This window comes from Malus sylvestris, chromosome 5 (assembly GCF_916048215.2).
Source record: "Malus sylvestris chromosome 5, drMalSylv7.2, whole genome shotgun sequence".
Lineage (NCBI taxonomy): Eukaryota > Viridiplantae > Streptophyta > Magnoliopsida > Rosales > Rosaceae > Malus > Malus sylvestris.
Window position 1 is genome coordinate 34,881,243 of NC_062264.1, and position 7,713 is coordinate 34,888,955.

Below are 7,713 nucleotides of genomic sequence, written 5' to 3' on the forward strand. Positions count from 1 at the left end.
CATGCCCATGCTCCAACTTTCCTACTTCCAAGAGGCAATAAAGACTTATGAAAGAAAATTCAAGTGGTACATAACTCCACTCATAACCCCCTTGTCCTACAGCTCATTGAGGAAGTAAACAAGTTGAAGGCCGAAAGTCAGGCCAAGATACCTGACTGGAACTAACCCAGGCCTGGCTCTCTCACAAGAAAAATCTTCGACACCCCCTTCAAGCGAAAACAAAACAAAAGCTTAGTTTACAACTCTATGCTGGAAGGGATGACCCAATTGAACACCTTAACCTCTTTGAATCCACCATGGCATATCAGATGCACACCGACGAAGAGCGATGTCTTCTCTTCCCCTCTACCCTCTCTGGCGGAGCTCTAAACTGGTATTTCCGTATTCCACCTGAGATAGTAGACTCATTTGAGGAATTGAGGAAACTGCTTGTCTCTCAACACATTTTCCAGACCGATTAGTTGCATTCTGCAGATGACTTGTACACTATTCACCAGAAGTCGGACAAGTCATTACGAGAGTATGCCAATCGCTTCAGCCATGAGTATTCTCGCTGCGCTGAGGCATATGACAAGACCACCCTTAAGGCCTTCACGGCAGGCCTACGTGATTGTTTCTTCAAGTACATGATCAATGCCAACACTTGGAAGACTTACTCTGAGGTGATGGCACATGCTTACAACCACGCCTCCGTCGAAGCTAGGACATACCAAGAGAACCCTCATATAGTTAACCCCTATCAACAAATGGGAAGTGGAAGTCAAGTTCTACCAAGTGAGGAGATATTGGCCATTCAGACACCCATTGCATCATCTTCTGCCTCATTTAGCTACTCGCTAAGTCACCAAACGTATTTGTCTTTTGGTAAGAGGAATGATTTTTACTCTCAGCAAGCTTATTACAACAAGAGGGATAAAAGTTCGTATCAAGACAACCAGGGGTGAACGTACCGTCAACTATTATGACTATGGGGCTAAGCCTCACTCTTTCAAAGTGGAGGACTAGGTATTGAAGGAAATGCTATTATAAGAAGACATACACATTACAAATGTTTTGACTCTCAACCGCTTGAGATCTTTTGTCACATAAGTCATTCGGCAAATATTTAAAGAAGAGGGAATTCAGACAACTTCTTCTGAGTCTTTTGCGTTCCTAGCACTGGAACACTTGGTCTACGCTGACCTACCATTATACTTCAACTCAGAGCTTCAACATGCTTACTTTGACACAAAGTATGTGATACTAAGTGTTACAACCAACATGGTTCACATATCAAAAACATGGATCCCTTCATGCATAGCAAAACATTCATAAGCATCACTCATATCAATCAACATAAACATCATACATTCCAACACATTCATACATAAACATCATACATTCCAACACATCCATACATAAGCCAACTATGCTTCGAAAGGGTTCAACATACTTTGTGTCTTTGACACTCACTACAATGTGCCTCGACACCTTGCCCTTATTCTCACCAACCAGGTGATGAAATGTGAAGAAGGAACTTATCTTCATGCCACCAACCAGGTGATGAAATGTACAACCTGTACTCTAATATCATTTCGCAACTTGCCACTCATGCCACCAACCAGGTGAAGAAGGAACTCATCTTCATGCCACCAACTAGGTGATGAAATGTACAACTCGTACTCTTCTTCATGCTATCAACCAGGTGATTAAATGTACAACCCGTACTGTAATATCATTTGGCAACTTGCCATTCATGCCACCAACCAGGTGAAGAAGGAACTCATCTTCGTGCCACCAACCAAGTGATGAAATGTACAACTCGTACTCTAATATCATTTGGCAACTTGCCACTCATGCCACCAACCAGGTGAAGAATGAACTCATCTTCATGCCACAAACCAGGTGATGAAATGTACAACTCGTACTCTCCTTCATGCCACCAACCAGGTGAAGAAGGAACTCATTTTCATGCCACAAACCAGGTGATGAAATGTACAACTTGTACTCTCCTTCATGCCACCAACCAGGTGAAGAAGGAACTCATCCTCGTGCCAACAACCAGGTGATGAAATTTGATGAAAAGTGATGAAGGAGCCCACCTTCATATCACCAACCAAGTGAAGAAAGCAACTCACCATTCATTCCACCTACCAGAAGACGAGTGGTACAACTTGTACATGTGAACTCCTAGCATTCATAAATAATAAAAAACCCTCAAGCTTGATAACTCAACTAGGGGAACACTTATGCCCAACAAGAGTTATAGTCACCAACAAAGTCTTATTGCAAGCCAACAACAACTTCAGTGCATGACATACGAAGATTAAGTTATTCAGCCCTCTTGTATCTGCTTCAAACATTTCCCATCTGTAACAATGCAAACACTACAACTCGTATAAAGCTTCACACTCTTGATCAAGAGAGTGTGAAGCAAAACCAATTTATGGTGCCAACAAGAGCTTCATCAAAGGAGTTCAACCACAATTCTCAAAAGTTTCACACTCTTGATCAAGACAGTGTGAAGCAAAACCAATTTATGGTGCCAACAAGAGCTTCATCAATGGAGGACAACCACAATTCTCAAAAGCTTCACACATTCTTGATCAAGACAGTGTGAAGCAAAACCAATTTATGGTGCCAACAAAAGCTTCATCAAATGAATTCAACCACAACTCTCAAAAGCTTCACACACTATTGATCAAGACAGTGTGAAGCAAAACCAATTTATGGTGCCAACAAAAGCTTCATCAATGGAGGACAACCACAATTCTCAAAAGCTTCACACACTCTTGATCAAGACAGTGTGAAACAAAACTAATTTATGGTGCCAACAAAAGCTTCATCAAATGAGTTCAACCACAACTCTCAAAAGCTTCACACACTATTGATCAAGACAGTGTGAAGCAAAACCAATTTATGGTGCCAACAAGAGCTTCATCAATGGAGGACAACCACAATTCTCAAAAGCTTCACACACTCTTGATCAAGACAGTGTGAAACAAAACTAATTTATGGTGCCAACAAAAGCTTCATCAAATGAGTTCAACCACAACTCTCAAAAGCTTCACACACTATTGATCAAGACAGTGTGAAGCAAAACCAATTTATGGTGCTAACAAGAGCTTCATCAATGGAGGGCAACCACAATTCTCAAAAACTTCACACTATCTTGATCAAGATAGTGTGAAGCAAAATCAATTCATGGTACCCAACAAAAGCTTCAACTCCAAAACTTCACCTACAAAGCTTCAACTCCAAAGCTTCACCTACAAAAGCTTCACCCACAATAGCTTCACCTACAAAAACTTCACCTACAATAGCTTCATCCACAAAAACTTCACCCATAAAAGCTTCACCCATAAAAGCTACACCAACAAAAGATTCACCCACCACAAAAGCTTCACCCACCACAAAAGCTTCACCTACAAAAGCTTCATTCATAAAAGCTTCACCAACAAAAGCTTCACCCACAAAAGCTTCCCCCACCATAAAAGCTTCACCCACAAAAATTTCCCCCACCACAAAAGATTCACCTACAAAGCTTCAACACAAAAGCTTCATCTACAAAAGCTTCATACTATCTTGATCAAGATAGTGTGAAGCAAAATCAATTCATAGTACCCAACAAAGCTTCAACCTCAAAGCTTCACCTACAAAGCTTCACCTATAAAGCTTAATATATATATATATATATATATTCAGACATTCAAAAATTCAAAAATTCAAAAATTCAGAAATTCGAAAATTCGAAAATTCGAAAATTAAAAAAAAAAAAAATTGCCTAGGCCTCCTCTTCTTTGGGCCTAACAACTTTCATAACAAATATATATGAAAGAGGAGTTTTGGGCTACCATTTAGAAAGGAAAATGGTGAAGTTTTGTTACTTTGGAAACTTGGCTACTAGCAAGACACCTCATTCGTCAACTCCCTCAACCGGAGACTTGGGGAACTCCTACCATATGCTACTGCACCTTAATACTCGGAAGTCTCACGACCACTCAGTGACTTGGATTTTTTCAAGTCTCCAACCGAGAAGTTTTCCTCACTCGGGAAATGAAGGGAGCACTACCTCAACCTACATGCTTCACTCACAAAGCTTCAACATACAAGATTCAACAAAAGGAAAAATCGAAGAGGCACCACTCTTTGGATTCCGAAGAGGCACCACTCTTTGGATTCCGAAGAGGCACCACTTTCCACACGCAACATCAGCTCCTCAGGTACCATAGATAACTTTGCCAAAGATCTCTGACAAAGTTTAGACATATAAATTTTGAAGGTCCAGCTACCTTACTATTACCTACAAAGGTAAAGGAACAACACCACTGCTTGATAACTAGAAAGTCTCAATATGTGTCAACCTCCGTGTTCCGTGGCAAGGCAAACTGTCAAAAATGCCCAACCTTTACTCACATTCGAGAAAACGCTCCCAACAAGATTGCTTGCTCAAAAATCGAAGAGGCACCGCCCTCCGAATCTCAAGAGTCAGACTCACAACATGATTACATTCTCAAAAATTGAAGAGTCACTGCTCTCCGAATCTCAAGAGTCAAACTCCCAACAAGATTGCTTTCTCAAAAATCGAAGAGGCACCGCTCTCCGAATCTCGAGAGCCATACTCCCAATAGGATTACATGCTCAAAAATCGAAGAGGCACCGCCCTCCGAATCTCGAGAGCCAGACTCCCAACATGATTACTTTCTAAAAAATCGAAGAGACATTGCTCTCCGAATCTCAAGAGTCATACTCCCAACATGATTGCTTTCTAAAAAATCGAAGAGGCACCGCTCTCCGAATCTCGAGAGCCAGACTCCCAACAGGATTACCTGCTCAAAAATTGAAGAGGCACCGCCTTCCGAATCTCGAGAGCCAGACTTCCAACAAGATTACTTTCTCAAAAATCGAAGAGAACTGATATTCGAATCTCAAGAGTTAAACTCCCAACATGATTGCTTTCTCAAAAATCGAAAAGGCACTGTTCTCTGAGTCTCGAGAGCCAGATCCCTTACAGATATCACATACCACTTTTTTCAAAGTGCTCTGACACTGATCTCTGAATCTCGAAAACCGAAGAGGCATCGCTTTCCGAACTTCGAGAGCCAGATTTCCTTAGATAAAACTTGTATGCAATCGTCACACGCAACATCAGCTTTCCAGATACCACAAACCACTTTTTCAAAGTGCTCTAACAAAGTTAAAACATGTGAAGCTTGCAGCTCCCACTACATTGCTATGACCAAGAAGGGTAAATGAATAACACTATTACTTGTTGTTAGGGAGACTCCTATATATGTCGACCTCAATCCTCCACAGCCAGGCAGACCTGCAAATAAAAAAAATGCTAAACTTTTCTTCACATCCGAGAGGGCACTCTTAGCAAAGTCTCTCGAAATACTCAGCTTTTTTTCCTCCCGATAATACCTCTGCAAACAAGCCACACTAGAGTAAGAGTATCTCATATCATCAGGGTTAAAAGCAAGAGTATCCCATATCATGTTTTTTTCCTGTCTTTTCTTTTGGCCTTGTTCTTACCTGCAAGACAAGGAGAAAGAGAGCAATCAGTCAGCACTTGGAATCAAGCTTCCAGTCAGGAACTGACTGCCTGGAACCCCTTGCCTGATTACTTGCCTGGCATTGCTCTCGAGTACTCATCTTCAACATCGTATGCTTCCAGAGAAGATACCATATTTGCCTGAGGAACATATATGGCAAGTGAGAAGGATACAAGGAAGCATGTGGACACAAGCGTAACAGAACACGTGCCGATACATCCACTACTTTGTCAACAGCAAAAGTATCTTATATCATCAGGGTCGAACGTACTCTAGATTTGATGGACTTGTTTTGACCCTCAAATTCTTGAGTCGGCCTTATACTCTGGAGGAAACCAGAAAACCCTCCAGCCCAGTTCAAGAATAAGTATGTGGAAAGTTATTTCTTCAAAAGCAAAAGTATCTCATATCATATTTTCTCCATTTGCTTCTCCTTATCCTTGTTGCTGTTTACAACACAAGGAGAAGAAGAACAATCAACTGGAAGCCGAAGTCGAACCTCCGATCCAGGTTGCTTGCTTGGAAGTCTGATTGCTTACCTTATCTGTTGCCTCATTCGGCAAATCTCCTAGCTCGACGACTTAGGGGACTCCTACTATAGGGTTTGTATCGCACTTGACCAAGCCCGAAACTATAAGTAAGCTTCAAGTGAATTGATACATTACCTTGTGCATCTTCATCGGTTAAAGATACCACCCCTAGATGAATGAAAAGTACTTCCAGAGAAGATGCCACATCTACATATAAGACAGATAAGGCAAGTGAAAATGATACCACACTTCGGTACTTAGAAGTTTCGTGATTACTCAATGGCATGGATCTTGCAAGTCTCCAACCGAGGAGCTTCCCTTACTCGGGAACTTACGGGAGCACTGTCTAACCATACTTGACCAATCCCGAAACTATTGAGCACCGGTCAACGTTATACCGTCAAGGACCCATAAGAGTTTCCCTCCAACCAAGAGGCCAATCACAGCGCGACACGTGTCGACATCAGAAGCCAATCATAGCGTGACACGTGTCAACATCAGAAACCAATCACAACACGACACGTGTCAATGTCAGAATGAAACTAGAAACTCTCTTTTATAAATAGAGATCATTCTCTCACAATATTTCCTAATGTCATTTGTACTAAATCATTCACTAGTACTCACAAAAGGAGAGTATGAACCTATGTACTTGTGTAAACCCTTCACAATTAATGAGAACTCCTATACTCCGTAGACGTGGCCAATCTGGGTGAACCACATACATCTTGTGTTTGCTTTCCTGTCTTTATCAATTTACATACTTATCCACACTAGTGACCGGAGCAATCTAGCGAAGGTCACAAACTTCACACTTTCTGTTGTACCAAAGTCCTCACTGATTTTGTGCATCAACACTTCTCATTGACAAATGAATAAAATTATTACTATATGGTATTTCTAAATGACTAGCTCTCTATTGCTATAGACAAAAAAAAATTATCCTAGCAATACATTGGAAACTAATACTTTGGAGGGACTCATGCTCTGTTTAACCCTTTATGAATGCAGACGTCTTAAAAGTACAGATGTATTCGATTAGGATTCAATTTTATAGCATATTTTCTTATAAGAAATGAATGTAAGAAATGTGCATCATTTTCATTCATGTATTTATTAATGACTAAAAAATGAAAAAAAAAATGTATATGGGTATCCCATGCCTTCTCATAACCTCGAAGTGAAGTAATAGAATCATCCAAGACTAGAGTTGATATCCTATACCCACTCATTCACATCCCATTCCTTCCACTATAAGTAAGCATGCCGTGGATGGTTTTGGTGAATTTAGAGGAACTTTAGAGCGTATTTAAGTTTTAACAAATTCAGCATCTCTACGAGAAAATTCTCTCAAACATAAAATCTCTATAAATCAATAAAACTTTATCAAATATAAGGATTATAGACTCTAAATTGAATACACCCTTTTAAATGCCTAATTTTGATAATTAAAACACGGTACAAATAATATGAATCGAGTATCTCGTAATTAAAACTAAACAAGTCAGTGGAGAAAGTTGATGAACTGAGGTACTGTGAGACACAAGATGAAATTCATTGCGTACACGAAATTCATCGAAATTAGGGGGGGAAAGGTAGAAGGAACAGAAAACCAAATCAAATATGGATCATATGCAGAGGGAAAAAGA